This window comes from Argiope bruennichi, chromosome 3, assembly GCF_947563725.1.
Source record: "Argiope bruennichi chromosome 3, qqArgBrue1.1, whole genome shotgun sequence".
Taxonomy (NCBI): domain Eukaryota; kingdom Metazoa; phylum Arthropoda; class Arachnida; order Araneae; family Araneidae; genus Argiope; species Argiope bruennichi.
This window is the reverse complement of record NC_079153.1, coordinates 130,834,278-130,861,169: the sequence shown is the minus strand read 5'-3', so window position 1 is coordinate 130,861,169 and position 26,892 is coordinate 130,834,278. Positions and strand designations below refer to the sequence as shown.

Sequence of the window (26,892 nt, the reverse complement as noted above, 5' to 3'; positions counted from 1 at the left end):
CTTTTCATCCGCTGAATTAAACATTATCCCAAAGGAATACTTTGTTACAAAAATTTGTAGAATAAAGTAATCCTTTCAGAATGCACCTCATTGAATTGTTAAATAGTTATAAACACAGATTTCGTCAATAACTCCAACAAAAGGTGGCTTTCTGCGAATAAATGGAGGCAAAATAGAATTTCGGGATCTCTTTTGGCAATATGGAAATGTTTGTTTGCTGATTTTTCCTCATTTGCATTTTTACAATGGCTCCAGATCTTGCGGATAAAATATTTCAACTATTTGTAACCTTTAAATTCGAAGATACGGAAAACTTTAGAATATGAGATGCAATGCAAAATGGCGCGAATATTTGCATTTTATAAAATGCCATGGTATAACATGGTAAAATTTAAAGTGTGAAATATAAAATATAGGCATAGGTCATTAAATCAGTTTTTTTTTCCATTAAGCTCTAAGCTTGTTCAAATATATCTTTCCAAAAAATAAATTGATTCATTTAAAATGAAAATGTTGATACTGTAACCGACCTCAATTCGTGTTGAACATTAATTTTTTTTTTTTTTTTTTTGCTTTCTTTAAATATTTCATAGAAGTTTAGCGTCTTTTTTTTAATATAAAAATTTGCATTAGAAAACAAAATTATATAGAAGCTCAGATGAACTTTAAAAATCAATAATTATCTCATAAACAATTAAAGAAAGATGCCTTTGCCATGGAAGGCATTAAAGATCAAATTTTTGTAACAAAACAATAACTTATAGATATTGCAATTTACACTTTAAACACCAGATGGCTCTGCAGTTGCCGGAGTGATGCATTACAAAAATAATTCATAGGTTAGAATAATAGTTTATTGATGTTCAATGTATCTTCCATTCCGGAACGCATTTGTCAGACGAAGTAAAATACCTTTTTAGAATACCAAGAAACATTTCGGTTGCTGAAGTGCTGTCCAGCTATTATAAATGGTGCATAATCCTACAGAAATTAGACTCCCTTTCCCAATTAATTCTTTTCCTCGTCTTACAAAGGTGTTCTTGAATACAGGATGATACAATGAACATTAATAAGCCGTTACTTTGATCTATATCTTATGAAATTCAGTATTCCAACAACAAAGGACTCATTTTAAACTTTGCTAGCTATAAATTCGGCTTTATAATAAAAAAGTAATTTTAAAACATTTATCATTTTGCTTTATATATTTTCTGGTTAAATGGCATCTTCCGTTTCAGGAATGCGTTTTCCAACAGATGCAATTAAGAATTCACGGAACACTTGAGATGTCCGTGGATCATGTGTAATTTTTTGTATTGAATTACAGAGATTTTGAATGATTCAATTTCTGCTCATAAGTTTAAGGACAGATAATCCGATGTCCCTATGGCTCAAGGGCGAGATTATTAAGGAGTTAAAATCCTTCACTTCATGCAAACAGTATTTTTCAATCTTATTTCATTTGCAAAAAATAAAATTTTGAAGTTGCTTAAGTTGACTTCCCTCTTAATTTTGCTGGCTGGATTATGCACTTTCAGAAAAAAAAGTGTAACGAAATTATTTTATTATTTATTTATTTTGCTAGCCCAAAGGACTTTAAAATAAAGCTTTTATGTTTACGAATCAAACTACCAAAAGATTTTTCAAAACTTCCAACATACTAGATATACCTGAGTGAAACTTCATACTTACCTTATATAGATTGAAACAAAATTTTCATTTCATTCTTATATTCCTCCTTACGCTTACAGTCCCCCCCCCTTTTTTTCTTCTTTTGTATCTGAAACGCATAAATTCTATTGAAACTAAAGTACCCGATCTCAGATTTACGACTAGGTTTCTGTTCGAATCAAATAACGACCGAATTTCTGCCGGATTCGAATGATATAGAACGTAGACTGGAGGGGGGGGGCAATATAAAGAAAACTTCATTCCTACAGATGGGAAGGAAGGTATGACTTAGAACGGTTTGGGGAATTTACTGAAGTTTTCCCTTTTATGATCCCTGCACTTGATACATTTGCAGAGCAGGAAGGATTCTTTTAGGGGGATTTTGACAGTCCTTTCCTTGAGCAGGAGCAGGGAATCCAGAGAGAACCGTACAGTATTAGAAGGTGTAATAAAATACACCAGGACTATATCTCGGGAGAAACACTTCCACATTTTCTTCTTAAGGTAAAAGCGGATTTTGGAACTAAACTGTATTCGTGTTCAACTGTGTGATTCATAGACTTCCGCAGAAATTTTATATAAGCATGAGTCATAGTCACAGATCGGTATGCCACGTGAGTAGTGAAGTTCTGAGATTCACACAAAATTTAAATACAATTTAGATAATATTTAATATGCACTGAATTATTTCATATGCCAATACAACGGAAACGCATACTTACTCTATTGCAACAATCAGTTAAAATTTTTTGTCAGAGCAATTTAGAAATTTCATCTTAATTATGCCTTAGAATTCAATGGTCTATATTGTTATGAAATGGCGAACTGTAAAAGTTTTAGGACTTATTAGTCAGAGTAGTATAAAAACAACGATTAAAAAAATTTATCTCATAAGCAGTGAAAACTCTCCTAAAGTTGAAAGTTTAAGATATGATAATCGTATTTTAATCGTAATTTTTAGACAATACCACATTAATTATTAGACTTATCTTGTCTATAGAAAAGTACAAGTGATTATTTAAATAAGAAAAATGTCAATACTTTTAAGTCATTCCTTGGCCATCATAATATGAAGGAAATAAAATATCGTGTAATTATTTATTTTTATATTGTGAAGTTTTATGACTATTAGTGAATTTAAATTATTAGTGAATGCAAACATAAAATGATACTACGATTTGATATCGAAAATTTAGAAACATTGTTATTTGGCACTCACTGACAGGACCAAATAAAACTCTACAATAAAATTTCTTATTTTTAAAAATATTGGTCAAAGTTTTTCAATTTGAGATCTGAAATAATTTTTTCATAACCACATAAATAAGTTAAAATTGATTGCTAGAAGGCAAATATTTCTATAAACAAAATTTAATTAAAAATATATAATGATGCTAATTTTAAGATGTGTGCCTACGTTTGGGATGAATTTTTCGAAAAATTTTTGTAATTAAATATTTGAATATTTGTATAAAGAATTTGGAAAACATCTATGAAACGAAAATATGCCAGTTAAAAATCAATTTTTTTAAACTTCTAAAAACGAGCTTTTTTTCTAAAAAGGGGGATAAAACAAAAATATAGTTTAGAGATTTATCAAATGACTTGCTTAAAATTTTGCAGATATCTTTAAAAAAATATATTATCTAATTCCTGAGCTAAAAGGTAAGCTGTATTTCTATCCATTTTTTAAATATTGGGGTTCAAATAATAAATAACACAAAAAATTCAATTTTTGTCCATGTTGTAGAGCACAAAAACAAATATAAAAATTTCTAAATGAATAGATGACTCATTCTCTAGTTCAGGAACTCAGACAGAGTTGAGAAATTATTATGCCAAATTGGAACAAAAAAATATTTATTAGATTTATAAGATTTTTCGTCAGAAAAATCTATCAAAAATTATGATTAAAGAATATAACATCTAAAGATGTAAAACAGCATTAAAACTTATGTAAATACAAACATAGAAATCAGTGTATCTTCTCAAAAATAGACTTAGGAACGAATTTCTAATGGTTTTATAAAGAAATCTGTTCAAACATTAAGAATATGAAATAAAAATATTCCCTCATTTCGCAAAAAATAGACTTTTCATGTAGTCATTCATGCCTGCCATCAACAAACACCCTATCTATTATTATTATTTCCTTAACTAGAGAGTAGCTCATATAATTAATTTCGAATGACATTGGAGTTCAATTTATTTTCCGCCTTTTACATCTGTCTCAAAAATATCACCCGCATAAAAAATAAAATTGTTTTTGCCTATATTGTATACATATATTAATACAGAGTTCATAAGTCCTCTATGTCTCTTATCTCATCTGATGTATATCCTTTTCACTCACTCTTAATATAAGAAAGATACTCATCTTAAAATAGCCTTTTTTATGGCTGTATGCTGACCATTCAATAAAATCATTTTGTAGCGGTTACATAACTCAAGTACTTTCTCTTTTGATGCAACAGATGGCGTTACCTTATTAACACTAAGGTATATTTCTCATGATCCTTCTTGGGGATCATTATCACATTGCATTCTAAGTAGTTTGGTTTGGTTATATTAACGTCCCGTTTGAAGCAACACTAGGGCTATTTTGGGACGGACCTCGTAATTTTGAACCGCGGTCAGATGACGAGGACAACACCTGAGCTGGCACCCCCCTCTCCACACCACACCACACCAGCGGGAGGACGTTTGGTCATGACGGATTTAACGTGCAACTGACCCCCCTTACAAGACGGTTCTTCGGTGGAATCGGGTCGCGAACCTGAAACCCTTCGGTTCCGAAGCCTAGACCTTACCACCAGGCCACCGCGGCCCTTGCATTCTAAGTAAGTACCGTGCATTTTCCTGTTCGTATATATTTTGTCTCCTGAAATATGGAAATAACTGTTTTTTGAAACTCATCTATTATTTTCATTTACTTCATAATGAAGTTATAAAGAGTCTCGCCCATCTCTCATTTTAGACTTTCTATATTTAAATAATTTAAAAAATATGTCTCGAATAAATATTAGTTTTTATTGAATCCAATTTTTTTTTAATAAAAAAAACCCAAAAGTATCTTAAGAGTAAAAACTGGTAAAAGAGACACACATTGTTTTAGTTTCGTATCAAAATTCATTATGAATAATTTGAAATAAAAGAAAAAATATGCTGTTGTGATTATTTTTATATAAGATCTAATCATGAAACTTTCAAATCTTTGCCTGAGTTTTCAACTTCTTAATTTAATTCATGAACGAAATAATAAATCAATTTTATTTACAGCTATTTTTAATTTTAAAATCCTATAGGTACTGAACAGCCTTTAAAGACACAAAGACCAGAAGTAGTAACCGACTTAGAAAATACTCATCTAAGTTAATTAAAGCTTCTCTTAATGATATATTAGGAAGAATATTTTCTATTTGAAGACTTCGCAGCAGAAATTGATTCACATCTGTGCAATTCATGAAGCAGAATTTTCCAAAACCAAGTAAATATGTTTGACATAAAAATTTATACTTGTATTTCAAGGCGAACATTATTTTAAAGATTAGGCATAGTGCAAACGTTTTAAAATAATGTAAACAAGAAATAAGGTCCATCGTCTTTTTATTCACTACCTTAATAAACATTAAGATTGGTGTTATGAAACCTTAATACACTAAATAAATCTCTCAAATGTCAATGTAAAAATATGTTACAATATTTTTTACGTATTTTAAAGCATTAAATACCCTTAACGTGATACTAACACAATCCATTTTACGACATTTTAATAATTTCATGTTTATATACCATATGTTTTTTTCCTTTGCTGCATATTAAGCTAGGTTCACCAACCAAACTAGTTAAGTTTTTAAAAATTTAATGAATTTTCATCCCCCATCATTTCCCTTCCCACCCAAAGAATTTTTTCCCCGCTAATCCTTCCTTTCTTTCCCTTTCATAACGAAAGGAGAGCATATTAAATTCCTAAGCGTAGAAAGTACAAGAGGATAGGGGTGGGGGTGGGTATGCTTAAGACGTCGTCGAAATTGAAGGCTACGGAAAACACACCAGTAATGAAAAGGTAGGATTAGAGAAAAAGGATTTGCTTTTAGGGAGAAAAACAACAGGCCCGTTTTTCTTTCGTCCCCTCCCCCCGCCCTTAGAAAAGAATGGCCCTCTTAAGCTGGGAGAAATTAAAACTGATTTGGGTATTTTTAATATGCGCGAGTTATGGGAGGTAGGGAAAAATTTGAGGGACAAACGTGCTGCCGAGATTTTGTTTGAAATGCGGAACGAACTCTGTTATGCCCCCTTTCATCCTTTTGTTCTTCTTTTCTTTTGTTTTGTCGGTTCGTGCTCCTTTAGGGAATTCGAAATTAATTCCAAATATCCCTTAAGAGGGATTTTCTTAGCATCAAAAGGGGAGATGGGAGGGAGAGAGGGTTCTTTGGAGTGATAATAATTAATTTGTGTCGCTGTAAAGCAACAATGCAAATTGACGATTTTTTAATGCGTTATTCTTGAAAAAAACAAACAGCTTTCTTATAAGATGTCATTTGGTATTTTTAAAAAATGGTGTTTGGGATGCTGTTAAGTTACTTATAGTGGATGTTGACTGTAGAAAATGGCATCTCAAAAAAGGAAGAAAGAAAACAATGACCAGAATAAGCAGAAAAATCAATTCATTTTTAAAAGTATTTTTCCTGGTATGCCTTCGAGTTATACCTATACTTCATGAGATGTGCACCATTTTAGAATTCCTAACACTTTATGTTAAATACATTATGCAATAAATGTAAATTAATAATTATAAATCTAATAAATATAAATATAATAAATTATTAATTAAAATAATTGCGTAATAAAATATTCATTATTTGCAATTAAAGCTGGGATAACAGTGATTGTTTATCTGATTATGATGTAAGTACTTGATTATTAGAAAAAAACATAGCCAAATTTTTATGTAATTAACCATTTTATGTAATTATCGAGTCACTTAACCTCATATGCTATTAAACAGTTTTCTAAAATTCTATTTTAATGTCACGTTAAAAATAACAAAATTTTGTTCCATCATTATTGATCTTTAAAAATTTTCACACAAAGTTTCTCAAATATTAGAAAATTAGAAACTGTATTATTCTCGAAGGAGAAAGTTTTAAATTTATTATATTTATATCACACTCATTTGGTGACAATAATATATATCCCCCCCCCCTTTTTTTTCGCTCTTCGAGATTTCAATCTATGCATCCCCCTTTTTTCGCTAGTTTTGAAATACTTCAATACTTTGCTAAATAAAACAATAATATAAACAACTGTTTATTATTATTTCTACCTGATAATAATATACCCATTTTAATGCTCATCTTATTTTGTCTTGTTTTCCGTATTCACAGACATTTCAGTATTCAGTATTCACATTTTCAGTATTAATTCAAAATGACTTTTCCTGGATTTTCAACCGGATATTGAACGACATTTAATTGTTATTTAATCTGCACATTGTGAAGGATAATTTTTATACAGCAAAGTTTTTCAGACTACATTCTTTACTATGTTTCGTGACTTTTCATTTGTAAAGGTTCCAACAAAATCAATCAAATTGTCTGCCGGAAAAATGATAACATTTGAAAGATGAATCAAATAGGATCTGTTGAAAAAGAAAAGAGCTATCTAATCCGCTTCACGCGAATGAAGATATTATGACTGACGAGTCTCCTACAAAGAATAACGCACTGTGAAGGGTTATGAAATGTAATGAATATTTTACAGGGAATGATGAAGATAATAAAGAAGAGGCTATTATCAGATCATTGCAGAAATTCATGATCGATTTTCATAGATAACGGTAGAGCATATTTATGAAAGAATTGCCAATGCTTTGTTTGGTTGTATTATTTGCACTTGAACGATGAAAAAAAAATATTTTTGTCCCCACATTAAATACTCATAAAGTAGGTTAAATTTTTACTATGATAATTTTTTAAAAATGGGCAATGAAAAGTTCAATTTCCAATATGAATTTCAGAAAGACATGAGTGTTAGATCTGCACACTAAAAACCATCTCGGCTGTTCATTTGGACAGTACTCCTGCTCTGAAGATTGTTAAAAAAAATCTGGTTGATTTCAGAATGTCGATTTAACACTGGCAGATCAACCTAGACAGGGACGGCCATCCGATATTGAAGACAGTATTGTGAATATTTTAATGGAAGAAAACCTTAGAAAAACAGCTCAGAACATTGCGCAAAAATTCCATATTGATACTTCGAATGCGCTTCGCTAATAATACCAGCGAGTGTGGTCTTCTCAAAACTTTCTTGCATACTCTCTAACATGAGTCTTATTCCCTATCTCGGAATAAAATTAGGGACCTGGGTAAGGTTGCAAACATCTTGCATGGCTTAGATAAAAGAAAATTATGAAATATAGTATTTTGATGTAGGTTTGGTGTGATTTTTTGTTTGTTTGTTTTATTCTGAAATTTTTTCCGCAATTGTGCCTTTAAATTGAAGCGTATTATTTATTTGTCAAAATCACTTATTTATTGAAATTATTATTTTTTATTTTGATTATTAGTTCTTTGTTTATCAAAATTATTCAATATTTATTTGCTAATTATGTCTTAATAATAATTGCCAAATATTAAAAATAAATCTTGCAACCATCCTTAACGTCAAAATTATTATTTTCCTTCGTTTTTCATTTTAGTTACTCATTTTAACACTTAGTTTTCTTAATTTTTGAACGAATCAAGTATTTATTGTCATCCCATCTACTCAATTAGCTAAATTCCATTCCATTTGATTTCCCATTTCCATCTCACCTTCCATCATTTTTAAAACTAACACATTGAAATCGAATTGTGCAAATGATTTTTTTTTCAAGATTTTTAACTACTTGCACTGGCAAAAGATTGCCAAAACAGTTCACCGTAACTCACAGTGAGGCCACATAAAGTATTACCTTATCACCTTATAGAAATTAAGAAAAGATTTATATCATCTAAATGAAAAAAAAGTTTCCACCTAAGCCTAGGCAAACAATCTCAACCCACGGGTCGTGAACAGCATTTTTACTTTTGTGATAATTGCCTGCCGACATGCACAATACGTCGTTGGGATTTTGTGACAAAAACATTTCAATGTACGTGGCACATCTTTTAAGTGCAAAAGTAGATTCCTTTGCATCTAAGTTACTATGTGGCAACATATTGACATTAGAAATAGTCAAAATTAGAGCATGAAAAACACATTTCAGCTCCTAACTTCTAAGAGGTTGCAGTTACTAAAAAACTTTAAATGCAAAAGTTGTTCGTCTTAATGAAGCGCTAATTTGACTAATTGGATTTATTTTTCTGTCTTCAATATTAAGAAAGTTATAGTGAAATAAAAATTTTAAACCTCCACCATTTTCACCCTCTTTGAGCTAGATGGGCCCTTTGCGAACTCGTCCAAGATTTTTACATTTCTAACAGCATATTCCAAGGCAATCAAAATCCAAACGAAATTACTGTAGTTATCTTGTTCCCAAGATAACAGGGGAAAAGCGTTATACGCATATATATATATATATAACTTTTGAACGAAGGGTGGTTTTGTATTCTAGAGACCATAATTGGAGAAGAACTGAAGAAATGTTCCCAAAATCTTGTCATGAGAAACATTGCAAAAGGTAACCTTCCTACAAAAATCTACCTAAAAAAAATACTGTTCATGAAGATATATTCAAAATATTTAATATTTATTCACATATCTACAATCTTTTCTTAAAACAGATTTAAATTCCCATTATATTCATTTGCGTCCGCTTCATTTAATATATTTTAATATCCGAAATATGAACATTTTCCCACAAATACTTTCTTTCCGATCATTTAATATTCGATTTCCTCTTCCGCGGCATTTCATCAGAAAAATTCCCTCCTTCTTTTCCGATTTCCGAAATTCCCAAACCCTTTTCATCAAACGACACCAAAAATATGAAGGAAAAAAAAATCCCCCAACAAAACTCCAATTCGAAAAAACGACCTTTCTCTCTTCATCTCTCCCGATAAATGAAGAGATAGCTCAAAACAAATAAATTGCAAATCAAAACTCTGCAGGTTATGATGACGACGCCACCTTTTCTCTCAGCTGCCGGGGCCCAGGCACGAGGGCTCATCCCACCCCGCCCCTGCCAGTCCAGGGGTGCAGCAGACCCTAAGAAAATTCTTCCATAACACACGGCTATTAATATCCACAACTTGCGCATAAGGTATGGAAAAAGAAGAAAAAAAGAATAAAAGAAGAAGGGAAAATATTTAGCTGCCCTTTGGTTCCATTCTTTTTTCCATGCTTTTTTCTTTATTTTTTTACCTCCACCGAAGTGTAGCCCCCAGCAAGATTTATGCAAAGCACCTCTATTTGAATTAAAGACATCTTAGGGGCCATTATCCGTGACTTATGGTTGGCAATCATGGCTTCAGCCGGCAAAAAGGAGGGAGGAGGGTATAGAAGGTGGGGGGGGGGCTTGAAGGGGGTCTTCGCTCCTTTCGCGTGGCGTTATTGCTAGCCGTATTTTATCTTCTACTAAGAGGCTTTTGTTTTTGCTGGTTTTGCAGTGAAAGTTCACCTTTGTCCTCTCAGCGTACTTCTTTCTTTGGAAGAAAAGAAGGTAGAAAAAAAATAATAATTTGTTTATGTAGGAAAGAGAGAAAAAGAGTTTGATAAGTTCTTCTTGAGCACTGTTTGTTTACGCCTTCGGATGACATAAGTACACAGTGGTATGAAATATAAGTAGGGTAAAATTGAGAAAAGGGTGCTCATTTTAAAATTTTTCTCTCAGGTTTGGGTTTTAAAATGTTTTAATATCCGCCCCTGTTTGCTTCGGGGCTTGAAAATATTGGTAAAGTTTTATTAATAAACTAAAATATGACTCGTATGGAAAAAATTTGATTATTATGTTGGAATTGCAATAAATTATTGGAAATTAAACACTTCTTAGAGTTCCTACCGAAGAAATTCCAACAACTTCATAACCTGAGTTTAAATTCCTCAAGTTTGCGCATGATTCTAATGAGGATTAAAAATGAGGAATTAAATGGCAATCATTTTCAATCTTGCACAAAATCCATGAATAGCCAGTATACAGAAGCAAATATATTAATTTTAATTCCTCTTATGAAGTAAATAAAAAGATACGAGTTAAAAAAGATGTATTCATTGGCTTAAAAGAAACAATTTTTGCTAATAAATAAAAATTCTCTTAAAATCTTACATTAAGAGTTCTGCTGGATTCCTTCTTTCCAAGAATCAATCACGAGGGCCATCTGAAAAAAAAATAATTCAAGATTAAGTATTGATTCGTTTCTTAAGTTAAGGATGAAAACTTTTTAGTAATAAATTTTATAACAATAATCAAATTTGTCTCATATTTAATGAAATAATGCTAATCTCCAAATAATAAAATTGCAAAAATTTCAGTTTTTTTTTTTAATTCTTAAGTACAAATGAAGAACTAATATCCCATTAGTCACTAATTTATTTCTCAGTGAAATATGGGACAAATATTTCGAGCATTATATAAAACTGGGCATATTTTTAGCTGCCGTTCTATTATTTCAGTCTTCTTCAAAATAGACATTGATTGCACCAGGAATATTCCTTGTTCCTCTAAAGCTGAAGATGTGGCCAGAGCTGTTCTGCACGCTTTCGGTCTAATCTGATTGGCCCTCTCTCTCCCTCCCCGCCCCTTATTTTTTATTGCACTTGTCACACGACAACAACAACAACAACATTATATAAAACTTTCAATTCGATACATATTTTTCTATTGATACGGTTCTTTATAAAGATATGAAAGAGCTTAATTGTTCTGATGAATCAGTATCTTGATAAAATGTTTTATATGACCGCTGCATAATAACTATTGATACATTCTGATACAAATCAGAAAAATTATATTAACGTTATCATAAACCATTGATCTTCATCCAAGAAGTGGAAGAATTAATTATTTTTTAACAAAAATTATATCCTTTGGGGCAAAGAAAAAAAATCTACTTTTCAAAATATAGCTAAAATTATAATTATAAATTGAATGTTTCACAGTAATGTTCACTGTATAAATTACTGTTCCACTGTAAACAGCTTTTTAATTTAATTGAAAGTCGATGGAACAAACTACGAGGCCTCAATTAAGGATTCTCAGTAATAGCTGCTAATTACTTATTATTAAAAAGGAACTAAAATACTATCAATAATTAGTACACAGAAATTATAGAAATTAAACCAAGGCAATCAGAGGTGTTTACGCTGATTCATTTCTTTAAAAAATGTAATTGCTTAATGTAATTATTTTCTCAAAAAGGTTTATGAATTGTGATGAATCATTAATTGACAATATCAATAAGTAAATCAAAGAAGTCAAGATTGTTTATTTAAAACCAATAGACAATTCTACATGAATTAAAAATAACTGAAAATACATCAAGTTATAAGGAAGAATCGATATCTGGCTACTTTCGGGCTTCGGTGAGAACAAATGTTTCAAAAATATGTATAACATGAGATATTTATATCATTCTCAATGTAACAAACTGAAAATTTGTATGCTAAAGTGAGTGTAATTTCTAACACATCCGTACATAAAATTTCGAAAGAAATATTGAATTGACAGAAACTATTTTCATTTATAATGAAATCAATTTCTGCATCGACGCAGTCACAAAACAAGCTAAAACAATCTATATAATTGCGCATTAACTTCTATAATCTTTTTTTCGCCTTTCAAATGTGTGAAAAGAATTTAGATTTTTAAAAAAATATAGCGAAATTTATTAATATAAACTTTGGAATTTTTTATTTGAATCTAAATTTTAAAAAAAACAGGAAAGTAATTATTTTTTAATGATGTAGATAAGCATTAATTAATTTTTAATGGATGCAACAAACTACAATTATTTTTTCGCAAATGAAATTATTTAAAAAAAATGTGTATGCACATGTGTATCAAATTCTGATTATTTGAAAAACGGCCGAATTTTCACTGAGATTTTCACTTTTTCAAAGACATTGAGAGCATTTTTGGTTTAAATTAAATATCATTTAACTTTTTTATTAAAATTTTTATTTCTGCAAAGTAAACACACATAAATATAATACACTGAACTCAAAACTCAGTAAAACTATCAATTAACGACTTTTATTCCTAAATCATATCCATGATTTGATTGTGCGAAATTGCAAGGAAGTAATATCTATACTTCGGATCTAGTCCTTGTATGATATCTGATTATACTGGAGACAAAAAGTATCCAATAAATTCCATATCCATCCCCCTTCCTGATGGACTTTTATTCAATTACTGATCAGGATTTGATTCGGTGAGAAAGTCAAGACCAATCACGTCTATCCAAAATGTAGTCCTTACGATGGTTCCACCAATAGACGCATTGGCAGCAATAATAAAACAGATAAAAATAAAAAATAAAAGAAGGCAAAGAATTTTGCATTGAGTTTCCTGATTGTATTTGATTACTTCCTATGCTTTATAATCTAGACCAGAATTCACGGAGATAGACCTAGACAGAGATGAATTCTGCAACAAAAATGAAAAAAGAGGTTGGATTTTTTCCGTTTAAAATGGTTGCTTCGTTATATTAGCTTTATTAGCCGCACACACAGAACACACGAAATCGAATTTCGATATGAAGAAAAATTTCTGGTCGATTCCTTCCAATATATATTTTTTATTTTCTTGTTTTTTTTATTATTTTTTATTCTTTTCTTATTTTGTGTGATGGAGAATCATCGGAGATCCCTTTTTCCTCCTACCTCTCCCCCTCTCCCTTCAAGATTTCGGTCAGAAACAGAAAATGACCAGAAATTACGGTCAAATACTCCTTCCCCACAAAAAAAAAATCCCCATCGATATCCTGAAAGTGTAATTATTCCCCACCAGAATTCGATCAGGAAAATTTCGGGATTTCATATCGAAAGAGACTATTCAATAGGCGATTTTTTTTTTTTTTTTTTTTTACTGTGTAGCATTTTATTTCTTGGATTCCTCATGAGTCGTTTCTCTATGATTTAAAAGATATATTTTTTTTTCTTCATCCTTCGTATATTCTGCGAAAGGAATACGGTGGAATTTCTCATCTCCCGTCCCACGGTTTTTTTTCTGGGTTAAGCGATATCCGGATAGTTCTATTTCGAAAAGATGAATGATGCACGAAGTTTTAGTAAATTATCGTTGAGCGAAATCGTTCGCTGTGTCCGATATCATTCATTTTCTTCACTTTTCCGTGATATTGTTTTTCCATCAGCAGCAAATTCGTCGGTCGCCCGAAATGGGACTTACATCAATTCGATGAGGAGAAGATACCCTGCCTTTCGCATGGAAGGAAATTTATAAGGCAGGCCTGGTTTGTAAGTGAAAATAGTAATTGCCACTTCGAACATTCCCTTGAATGACGTTTTCAGGTGGTTTTGGAATGTTCTTACAACTGCTATTTTAGAATTCAAAATCTTGGAAAGGTAGATCAGAGTTTTTCCTGAGTCTGAAGATTCTGATTTCGATTTTAACTAAGTCAATTCATACTGACGTAACATATATAAAATGAGATGGGCAGGCTTGGTTTTAAATGAAGATAGTAATTGCCACTTCGAACATTCCCTTGAATGACGTTTTCAGGTGGTTTTGGAATGTTCTTACAACTTCTATTTTAGAATTCAAAACCTTGGAAAGGTAGATCAGAGTTTTTCCTGAGTCTGAAGATTCTGATTTCGATTTTAATGGAGTCAGTTCATATTCACGTAACATGCGCCAAATGTAGTGAGCGAATTAAATTTTGGAATTTATAGCACTTTTAGCAAGAGGAAAAGGGATGAGATTATCATAAGTCACTGTGCTGTTATTTGACAAGCGCTGTTACATTTATCGCCTGATTAAGATTTTAAATGAATTAATTCCATTATAGTCATGCTTTCAGAAATCAAATAAAAAAATAGAGCTTTTCATTTTTTTATCAATTACTAATATCCATATCAATTACCATTCAATCTCATAATTGTTAAAAATTAAACTGTTTTAGGTGCGATTTCATTATCACATAATATTCAACTTTTCATGTTAAGGTCTTAAGTAAGGTAATATAGATTTCTAAATTGTAAAAATTGTTCTTGAGGTATCCCGTATACGAAATATTAAAAGTGCTGTCATCACCAAAATGTTTTCTCTCGAGATTTTGATGAATATCCATGTTTCAGATTTCCCGAAATCCGAAAATCACATTTTTCAGAATGATGACTATCTTTCGACTGATCTGTTGGTTTATACGTAAACATGATAATCCAAAAGGGCTTTTAGCAAGAAAAAATGAAGTTTGGTATGTGTACGAAATTTGTAAATTTCTGTTCAATTTTGACCAAAATCCATCCAAAGGCAGCATGTCTGTCTCTCTAAGAGGATGATTACAAAACGTAAAGTGGTATGTGGATAAAATTTAAAACACAATCTTAAAATGTAAATTGTAAATTTATATTAAATTTGAAATCCAATCCGTCAAGCGGTTTATCGTCTGTCAGTGTGCATATGTAGTTTAATGACTCAAAAATGCTGTGATTTAGATAAATGAAATTTCGCATGTGAACTTGTTATTAATATTGTAGTTTTATTTCAAATTCCGGTTTCAATGGGTCGAAAAAAATGCTCTCTAAAAGACATATTTGTACTTATATGACGAATCATAAAACCCCCATGTTCGAAAGTCTAAAAATAAAAAACTGAGCACACTCATGGTTTCGCTCAAATACTATAATTTTTATGTGAAGATACGGAGAATTACGCTTTATTTGGGAGTATGTTAGAAAGCTTTGTGTGCAAAGTTTTACTCGAGTCTGTGGTTATCAAAGCCATTGACATCTTTTTATCTTACTTGCCAATGCTATCTTGTTAGTTACTAATTTATTCTCACGCATTTCACTATTATTATTCAAACTTCTAACCTAATAATCAATAATTGAATTCATGGATATTTACGGGAAGCAGTTGGAATGCGCCCTATTCATTCAATTCTATAATTTATTTTTAGTTTCGCAAAAGAGCAAATAAGATTTAATTGACCTCGCAATACCTAGGTCATCAGGGGTTAAGAGAATCCTAAATTCCGCAATAATTTAAGCGCTTTATTGAATATCAAAATGATGTTTTTCTTTTGATACAATATGTGAAATTAGAAATTGCATAATAGAATATAAGCACTCAATTTTTTTTAATTTCTATGAATTTCGAATTTTTTTCTACGATACTTTTTAAATATTAATATTTTTCCCCTCTCCTTGTGCGACTGTTAATGCAAAATAATTGATAAAAATTTCAAGTTCAAAAAGCAAAGCTACTAAAATCAGATTACAAATTTCAGATTTATTTCTATGCTGTTGGTTGAACAAACAATGACACCAGTTTGAGTTATTAATGATGTAATTTGAGATTTAGCTAATAACATATTAAGATAATTTTTTTTAATATCTACAACATTTTCAGGATTAAAACAAGCATAAGTTATGCATCATTCACACATTATTAACAAGGCATGCATTGGAAAATTTTCACATTTATTTAATCCCAAACTTAATTTATGGATCATAAAACTACTTAATATAATTGTCAAGTATAAAAGTACAATATTCAAACTAAGCAGATTTATCAACAAAAACTAAAAAAAAGCTTATTCTGAAATTTGAACAATGTTTTCTTTAAATAGTAAATAATGTATTCTTAGCCATAGAATTTTTAAGATAGTAACTAATTTTTAAATGTCTATAACAGTTGCAGTATTCAAAGAAGTATACGTTTGGCATCGTTCACATATCATTAACAATACATGTATTGGAAAATTATCACATTTGTGTAATCCGAAACTTGGAAAAAAAATCTCTTAATATAATTGTCACATATATAAGTACAATATTAAAATTAAACAGATTTAACATCAAAAACTTTTAAAAAAAAGAGATTATTCTGAAACTTGGATGATAATGTTTTCTTTAAACATTGAATAATTTCTCTGTCATGTTAATTTTAGGGAGTTTCTGAAAGGATAGATTTTATAAGTCATTACCAATATTGTACAGTACAAAGAAAGAGGGAATGTTAGTATCTTTGGGTAAAAGCCGCAATTTCAGGAATAGTAGGAAAAAAACTAGGTAATAATTTTATCTTAAATGTAGTAATGTTTCTTTATTGTTTTAAAACTCAATATCTAGCTAAAATATGAAATTAAGCAAGATTAAATAGAAACAAATATAATCATTTTCGTGGGTATTTAATCATGTAATAAATATCTAACGATAACAGGATATAAATTTTCATTAGTTCTAGATTAAAACAAAGGTGCAGTGTTCCATTTTTCTTAAAGCACGTTCTGTAGATATTGATGATTAGGTAAATTAAATTAACCGAAAGTAATATATAATGCATTTAGCAAAGCTTTTATGCATTAACTGCATAACAAAATGCCTCATAGACAAGTCTTCCTATCTAAGAATATGGCGTCTTCCTGCGATATCACAAGTTTCTCAGGTATTAAAAGCTTGCAGAATTTTTCCTGATTAATAATTCACCATTATGTTGATTAGCTCCTTGCACCGTTATTAACCCTACCACAGCCATTACCTGGAAATCATAAAAGCGGGGGATAACCTCACTTCAACGCCATCCACGTTGACTACGTGACACTTGACCCATGTACCCATATAAACACTGCAGAAAAGTTTCAGTCAAAACATGAGGCAAAATTAACAAATTGACCCGGTCCTTCTACTCTAAAACATTAAAAAAAAAAAGAGTCGCCCCAAAAAATTTTCCGATGCGATTTTCTTTTTTTTAAGAGCAGAACGAAAGTGCTAAAAAAGAACGTAAAGCGTGATTAGTTTTAGTGGAAGCGTTATTTTTATAGTTCTGGCCACCATAATGTGTATGCGGGGCTGGTAATTGCATTTAGAAGAGCAGGGGCTTCGATGCTCAAGAAATTAGTCATGCCTTCGTCAGTAGGACCCTATCTGCTACTTCAAGGCATATGGTTGGCAAAATAAATGACTTCCCAAGGACCCCGAGGGTATGTGGGAAGACCTTTTTTTATGTGAGCGTGGCAGGGGCGATACTCTCTTCACTTTGGTGAGCCCTTCGGGTCGTCATCAAATGAAGGTGTCGAACTGCGTCCCTGGAGGGGTGGAGATGGCAGATATATGGGAGTGCGTCGAACCCTCGGAAAAGTCGTTTGAACTAATAAGTAACTCGATCGGAAATTGATTATTAAGTATCGTAAGCAATCTTGCAATCTTAGACGCTGAATGTCGTCAGATGTATTAAGTTCGATATTCTAATAATGAAGCTTTTGCTTTAATTATTTTTATTTGGATATCGTGTTTAATTCTGAACACATGCTAAGAATCCACATAAAAATTTTGTAGTAAGTTTATCATTAAAATCTCTTCAACTCTTTAATAAATACCTAACAAATTTCAACATGATTTAATTTCGGATCCTTTCTAGCTTCATCATAGCAATGAATATTTGGCAATCAACCAGTCATTTGCAGTCAGGGGGCTCCTCACAAACACCATTCAAGGCGGCGTCATTTTGATGTTTTATTTAATATTTTTATTGTTAAAAATGGCTGCAAAGTGGTAAAAAATGCAGATTAATTTTTCAGAAGAATTAAACTTAAAACAATTATATATATTTCTTTTTTGGAGCAATAAACAAATCCTTGTATCAGGTGACTAATTGTGCATTGAATTACATTTTCGAAAACAAAAGATTAATATGTTTTGTCTGGTACATATTTGCATCTTTTTTTAGGGGAACAAATTCATCATAGCATTCATTGAATGAGTTGTTTTTATTACTCTGATAGTAATACTTGGTTTATTCGATCCTATATGTCTTTTTACTTTATCGTAAACACAACACACAAATAGAAAATAATATAATTTTCAAAAAAATCGACTTCAAGATTTTAATGAATTTCCACATTATCCATCTCCACGAGCCCAAACAATCCTTTTATGGGACTTTTTGGCATTTCTGTCTTCAAACGCACTAATTCAAAAATGGAAAGATCTAGGCAAATGATTATTGGCACGTGACCTTTACTTAGAAATTGTAGATCTGTTTCTAATTTTGAACAAAACTCTACAAAAAAAACCCATTTTCTTTCAGTCTACTCGAGTATAGTTCAACTCAATAGTTTAAAAACATAATGAGCTGGATGAATGGAATTTGGCAAGCGGTTTGAATATCAGAATCTGTGCCAAATTTTTGACTAATTCTGTCAAAGGATTTTAATACATTTTTAAGCCTCAATCAATTTATATTTTTGCCAACGAAATCGTAGAATCTGAACCCAAATTATGAACCCAATCGGCTTAAAATGCATATATACTTCTCTTTAGCAAAAAGACGAGCAGATCTTATTTAGTGAGAACTTTACAGTCATCATTTTTCACTAACTGTGAGCAAGTTGCAAGTATGCTGTGGCTATGCACGCTTTTTTTTTTTTTTCGCACGCGCAAAAATAAATAAATCTGTATTTTGTTAATAATGGCAAGGAAAATTCATGCATATCTGCGTCAGTGCCAAAGGATTAAAAGGAACTTTCAGTAAAATTTATTTTAAAAATTATTAAAATTAATAATTTTATTAAATTTTATTAACTTTTATTAAATTTTATTAAAATTTATTAAAACAAAGGATTCAAAACATTACGAGCAAAACTCTAATGGACATAAGATAACAAAAATCTGAAAAATTCAGAGCAAAACACGGTGGACATGACTCAATCAAATCTGAATGATTCATAAAACTACGAAAAAACACCCAGGGGACGCAAACAACAATGTCTGAGTGTTTCGAACATTTTCACAGTATTATATATATTATATATATATAAACACAAAGCAAATAAAATAGTTAAAATATAAACGATTAAGTAAATGAGTTGAACAATGCCGAGTGTAAATAAGATTCAACCATCATTATTTGATGATTCATTCAGAGTTTCAAATTGTAAATTGAATCAAAATGCTGAAATACTGAAAAGACTATCAAAATATCAATTGAATTAATGTATATCAGATAAAAGAAATTTTTAGGAAGAAATCAGGAATGAGTCTCCATCTCGGCTTCTGTATACCTCTACAGTATGGCGTTTTTTGTGTTTAGATTCGTTTTGTAGTTAAGAGAGTCAAATATGTACTTTAGAATTGTATCATCTTCTTCAACAAATTTTACACAAAATTTGACATTGATTTAAAATGTTGGTTCAAGGGTTTCATACAAAATTCATTCTTCTGTTTTATTTCATTTTTTAATAATAATTTAAGCTTACATACGAAATGAGATATCGACAGAAAATTATATTATTAAGGGTCAAGGCTGAAATTAATAAACATTGACTCATATGGTTATGAAGCTATATGCCAAATGACATCAATCTAGCTCGATGCGTTTTTTAACTGTGCACAAGTACACAGATGGTTTTCCCACTGATGAATTCTATTAAAAGAACTGGTTGAAATCTACAATTTTTATATGAAAACTACATATCGAATTTCATTCATCTAATTCATCTATCTGTTATCGCTTTCACGTACATACAGACGTGCAAACGGAAATTCTAAACATTTATTTTTTTTCCGATTCAGTGAAAACAAAAGCAGAAATTCATCAAAATATAGAAATCACCTGATCCAAAATCCTCTTTATAGTCTCAGTCTTCAAATAATTGAATGAATTAATGCCCAAATGATACGTATCAAATTCACTGCGTCAGTCTTATTTTAGAATCCATTATGGATTTTTCTTTGATTCTAAAATGCTTGGTTTGGTCTACATTTCCCAAAAAGGACTATAATTATTGCAGCCTGGTTGTCTTTTCATTATATCAATTTAAACAGCATGTCCTCCACGTCGAAATTGCATCATAATAAGCATTAATGACTATTATCCTTTTTTCATTACTGTCTACGTTATTTGCACAACAAGGCAATTAAAGGCCATGTAGACAGTATTCGCATAAAAATTCATTTAAAAATGAACACAATTTGAAGTCCAATTGAACCTAGTAACTTAATTTTATATTGTTTTATACTTTATAATGACGACCAATTACAGGAAACTTGAACTCAATGACTTCGTTACAAGCAGCACTTGACTCTTACATCACCGAAGAGATCCCCATGAATTTTGCGTACGCAAGAATAACATGCCAAGAAAGATAATTACCCAAACTTCGTACGTCCCTTTTTTTCAAAAAAATAACCCCTTAGAAGTCCCTGAATAACCTTAATTTTCAAACGGAACCTTCCGTAATGATTTTCTTCCCCTGGAAAACTTGAAAGAAACCATCAGTAATGAGTCAAACCTCATTTTCCCAATCATCGGCAAAAACCGCAATACAACCCCAAATAATTTGCATCCGCCCGAAAAATAATTACCCCTCCCAAGGTAGACGTATCGGTTTTTCGTGCGCCATTCGCTTCCGTACTTGATAATTAGTTGGATGGTTCTTAGGACGAAAAATCGAAGACGACGGCTTTTACGCAGCAGAACTTACCATGGTTCTTTGAACAGAAAGACTATGTCCTGATAAACGTACGCCCATGGTAGCGAACGTGACTTTTAGCCGTTTTTTGGTCGACTTCCCACTTCAAGAGCTCTCGCAACAAGATTCGAATTCATTAGACGACTTATTGATGCTGAAGAACACGTTATGGAGGGTATTTTTCTATTTCATTCCTTGTGGCTCTCTTCGACGTTCGCCTGGTTGTTAAGGGAGATGGATAGAAAGATGCATACATTTCTTTCTCTCTTTTTCCATTATGAGCAAGTTACGGCTTTTGCAGAATTGCCTTATGAGTGGGTTAATTTTCAATCTTTTTACCCCCTCGTCTTCCATTTTTTCCTCAATTATGTCTTAAGTGATTAGGATTTACTTACTTACATAAACAGACAGACAGACAACTGCTTTTGTGAGAGAGGGCAAAATGCAACAAAGAGGAAAGGGGCCAGCAGCAGCTATTTGGTGGTGTGGGGGAGGGAAAAAGTTGTTCTTTTTGAAGAAAATTTCCGTTTCTGGTGTTCGTTAAGAAGAAGAAAAAAGCTATTTTATCTCCACAATGGTGTCTTTTTATGTCATTTTCGAGGGTCGGATGGGGATGGGAGGGGGCACAGCGGTGTCGTCGTTCGAATTGTGGATAGCAAACTTCTTGAGAAGTGCATAATTAGATGTAAATTCAAAACTCCACTTCTTTGTGGATGTAATTTCTTCAAAGCGCGATGAAAATTTATTTTTGCGGATATACCATTAGTTAGGTACTTTTTGGGGTTGACTTTTCTTTTAGAGAACATTCTAATTGGAATATCGTTAGATGGATGGAAATTATACTTTTTTAAAATTAGGACGAAGGTTTCATATTGATTGACAAATCCAAACTATTTCTGCAATATATTCATTACTAGCTTTATCATTTTGGTCCGTCATGTATCGATTCACACAAATTATTTTTTATCCATTATAATTATTTTTATTAATTCTGATAAAAAATATATATTTCAAATTTGACTACATGCAATATTTTAAATCTCATTGTTTATGCTAACGATCATGAGCAATGTTAATGCATTATTCATTGGAAAACATCAGATATACAAATATTTATTGTATTAAAATCTGTTGCAACTTGTACAAAGTAGTCGGGAATATACAGGAAAATGCACATTTTTCCTTCACATTTTACAGTAAATTTTATGCGATTCTGATTTAAACAATTTATTACAGTAAATTTGTTTGATTAATCGATTTTTTATAATCCTCCCCCTTAATTAATTAAATACCTTTAAAAATAATTTTTAAAAGTTGAAAATAGGTCATTTGGTATAGACTCCAGAGAGATATTAAATCGCCTTTTTCTATAATTCAACTTTATTATTAATTAATTATTATTAATTATTTTATTTAAGTTCTTGAGATAGAAAGATAAATTGTTTTTTGCTTTACATTATAATGTAAAATAGAACATTATTTTTTCAGTTATAACAAAACAAAAATATCTGCTGTAAACAAATGTTTACAGCAGATGTATTGAAAAAGATTATAAAAAGTTGTTTTCCAAACTTTCTTTAGAATAAAAGTTCCCAAGATAAATTTAATACATATTTATAACAGTCAACAAACATTATTTAGTCTTTTCCGATGCAACTTCAATTTTTTCTAAAACTTAATGTAAAGGAATCTAATGTCTTTTTTTTTCTTTTCCCTATGCAATTTTTTTTCTCTTAATAATTCAACAGTTGTTTTGCAAAATTTTTTTGTTTGCCATCAACAAATTCCTTCATGTTTCATACGTTTATTAAATATCAAATATGAAAAATATCCTATGTTTTAATTTTTTTTTAAAGTTAAACACTTATATAATTCGAATCTAGCGCTTAGCTCAAAATTGACGTTAAATACGACAAAAACTTTTACAGATGTATGAAAAATGTACCAATCATACACAATAACATCTTTCAACTTAAAAATTACGATTTAAATTTTTTTTTATGTCAAGATTAAAGAGGGTCTAATTTGGTAACATAATTCTTTACTCTATCCCAGAATTTAGATAAAAACATCCTTTAACTAAGATTTTGCACTAAGTATTTAACTGCTTGGAATTTTCTCTCGTCTGCATTAGATCTTTATTAATTCAATTTTTTATATGTAATATTATATGCAACATATTAAATATTTTTCTTATTTTTTTTCTTTCCAATTTTATAATATATCAAATCACATTAAGGTATATCAACTATCGGTGCATTGCAGCGCCAAAAGTTGCCATACAGATTTGAGAAATGGAGAAATGAAAGACATCTTATTTCAAAAATAATATGACACGATTTGAAAATTGACACAGCAACAATAATTCTTTTCAGTAATTTTCTTTCTAACAGTTAATTTAATATTAAACTCTTCTTCAATCCCAATACAGAATATAGCATAAATAGAAAATTCAGTCATCCATATGTTCAGGTTTGGAACTTGTGCCATTAAAATGCAATCCTCAACTATCCATAGTGCATTATACAAATCAGATATTTCTGAGTAAATAGCTTAAATCACTCTACAACTGCATCTATCTAAATAAGACTTGAACGATTAAAGAAACTTAATTCTTAGATATATATCATACATCAGTCTGTTTTGTTAAATTTTATTTTTTAAATACATCATTTTATTCAGTTTTACTAAATTTCACTTTTTAAATACATCATTATAGTCTGTTTTACTACTTTTCACTTTTTAAACACACCATTATAGGCTGTTTAATTAAATTTCACTTTTTAAATGTATCATTATGGGCTGTTTTATTAAATTTCATTTTTTTAATTTCTTATCTTTTCATTTAGAAATTTAAGTACTGGAAATATCGAAAACAAATTCAAATTCTACATAATGAAGCTTCAGCAGTATATTTTCTTGGGGTTTCTAATTCTACCATAAGTAAAATTGCCTTTTTATTAAATTATTTTTTATAATGCTAATATAATATACAATTGAGAACTCTAGATATTTAGAGTCAGCTAATATTATATTGGTCTTGCTTATAAATATTAGGATATTTGAAGTCGTAAGTGCTATGTCAACTGAACTCACCACTTTTGTATACAGCGATTTAAGTCTATAGGAAATAAGTTTATTTTCTGCTTAATTCACAATTTCCGTGGATTAATGTGTTTGATTTTCACTTTTAAAACTTTGCATTACTTTTTATGATTACAGCATATAAATAATATTTCATTTCGTTATAAAAATGTTCGGATTTATTTACAAACATTTGATTCTAAATACCATTTTTTATATTTGATTTAAGTGATTAAAAGAATATTTATCGATCGAGCAAAAGGATTGTTTGTTTTTACACAAAAACACTCTTTCATAAAATCAAATCGTTTGTTTCATAAAATCAATCAAATAAAATTTCATAAAATCAAATCGTTTGTTGGATAGTCATAAAATGATTTTTTTTAAATGAAAGACAATTTTAAACACCCATTCATTATTCTATAATATTTTAACCAGCCATCTTTACTAACCAAAACAATTTTTTCTTCTGATTTGTTTTATTATGATAACAGAAAATAAAAGTCCTATCAATGTTAGAGTTGACAAGAGCTCAAAATCAATTTTGTTTATCTGCGCAAGCTCACTTAAAAAAAAAATATTTATTTGCAAATAATATTTGCACTTTTAAATAAAAATTGTTAAAAAGTCTGAGAAAAAAGAATGGAATGAATTACAAAATATTATCTTATAAACTGGCTATTAAAAATTCATCAAATTTATTCATTCTTTAAAAAGAAAGGATGTTCATAAAAAAACAAGACACATAGAAAAATAAATAATTTCATTTATTTTTAACCATAATCTGTACTAATGATAAAAATGAAAGCGTACATGTGTCGTGCCCGTGTGTTGTTACTATGTCAGTCAAACAGTTTGCTGTTTAATCTACAGCGGCACAATATACCTTCACTCTTTAAGAGGATTTTCTAAGATAGAGATTTTTTGATCAAATTTGTTATGTGTATACCTTGGAGGGAGGAAAAATACACCTTCGAGCAATTTTTTTAAAAGTTTTTTTAGAATTTTAATTAAAAATTAAGCAGAATTTTTGCATTTTTTTCGCAATATATTCCAAAAATATTGTTCAAAAATAAATTTTACACCATTCCAAAATAAAAAAAAAGAAATGTCCTTTTAATGATATCAATTCGCACAAATTTTTACAAAATTGCGGCAATTTTTTGAAAATATTATTTGTTCAATTTCCTACATTATGATATATTGTTTCCTTAAGATCTAAATCATTTTCTTTGTTTCATCAAATATTTTATCGCGTGATTTTCTTTCATTTTTTAAAGTTGACGAAGAAGGATTCTGTTTAGTACTTTTACATAATTTATTTTAGTATTTTTAATAATAAAAAAAATAGAAATTGCAATATTACGAAAGTTATAAGATAGATGAGCCACATTTTAACATTTTTAATTGCACTCTGGTGTCATTGGATCGTTCTCTATTGGAATAGATCCATGTACAGAATGAACGGAACATATGAAAAATAATTAAAACAACATTCTTTAATGTCTGATAGTTTGAGATAATTCCAGGCATGAAGTTATATCAAAACTCAAAAACTTATACTCAAATTAAAAATAAGGAATATCACCGGCATGCACCAAGGCGGCAAGTTACAAATATTCACAATTTGTGAAAAAGTCAAATTAAAAAGAAGCATCAAAATTTTTATAAACTGGAATGAAAATTAAATCTAAAATAACTAAAAAAAGTTGAACAATCGTCTGTTGCCTCTATTTTTAATATAATAACTTTGTAAATGATGTGAAAAAGAATTTTTAAATTAAAACATTGTCAAACATACGCACATCAGAAATAACAGTAACAAATCATTTGAATCAAATAGTAAAAAAAAATCGATATCTTAGATATTTAGAATTGCTTATTTAATGATAAGTTTAAATATTCATCTACCTTTTCATACGTCCATTCAAACGTCGTTTATATAAGTAAAATTATCTCAATCAAATATTATAATTAAAAAATTTTAAAAAAAATACATTGATAGCTTCAATTAAATACGATTAATAACTAACTTATGTCATCATGTGACAATAACTTTTTAATTAATCTAATATGATAAATAACTGAAATAAATATTCAATTCAAATGTTCAAAAATCTGCCTTGTCAATAAAAAGGTGTAAATTAAGCAACAATCACGTTGAATTATTATATTTCTAGAAAGTTAACATCATTTTTTAAATCTTTTTTGAAAATTTTTAAAAAAAAATGCTTTGTTTTATCTGGAAAAATTTGATTGAGAATTTTAAACAGCAAAATATCACTTATGTCAACTGAACAGAAATGTAACTGTTACAAACAATTAACAGAAATATTCTATACATGGGCTCTATGAAAAATCTATGAGGGAAAATATCAATTTTTATCGAATAAAACACATATATAAAATTTTTAAACTTTAAATCAGGAATTTTGTTAAGAAAAGTTATAGATCCCAAAAATAAATGTTGAAAATTTCTATTATTCTTAAGCCAAAATTGCATATCCAAAGAGGCATTCAAAATTACCCTTTTTCTAATTACATAATTCATATATGA

At 30.0% G+C, this 26,892-nt stretch overlaps 1 long non-coding RNA gene across 2 annotated transcripts in view; it reads right to left on the bottom strand.

Annotated features, from left to right (window-relative positions):
* The window catches only part of LOC129963837 (uncharacterized), a 409,853-nt gene that overhangs the window by 278,819 nt on the left and 104,142 nt on the right, over positions 1 to 26,892 (bottom strand). For both annotated transcript variants that reach the window (XR_008784034.1, XR_008784033.1), the window contains exon 2: positions 10,922 to 10,973. This is a non-coding gene — a long non-coding RNA (uncharacterized LOC129963837). The remainder of the gene's footprint in view (positions 1 to 10,921; positions 10,974 to 26,892) is intronic.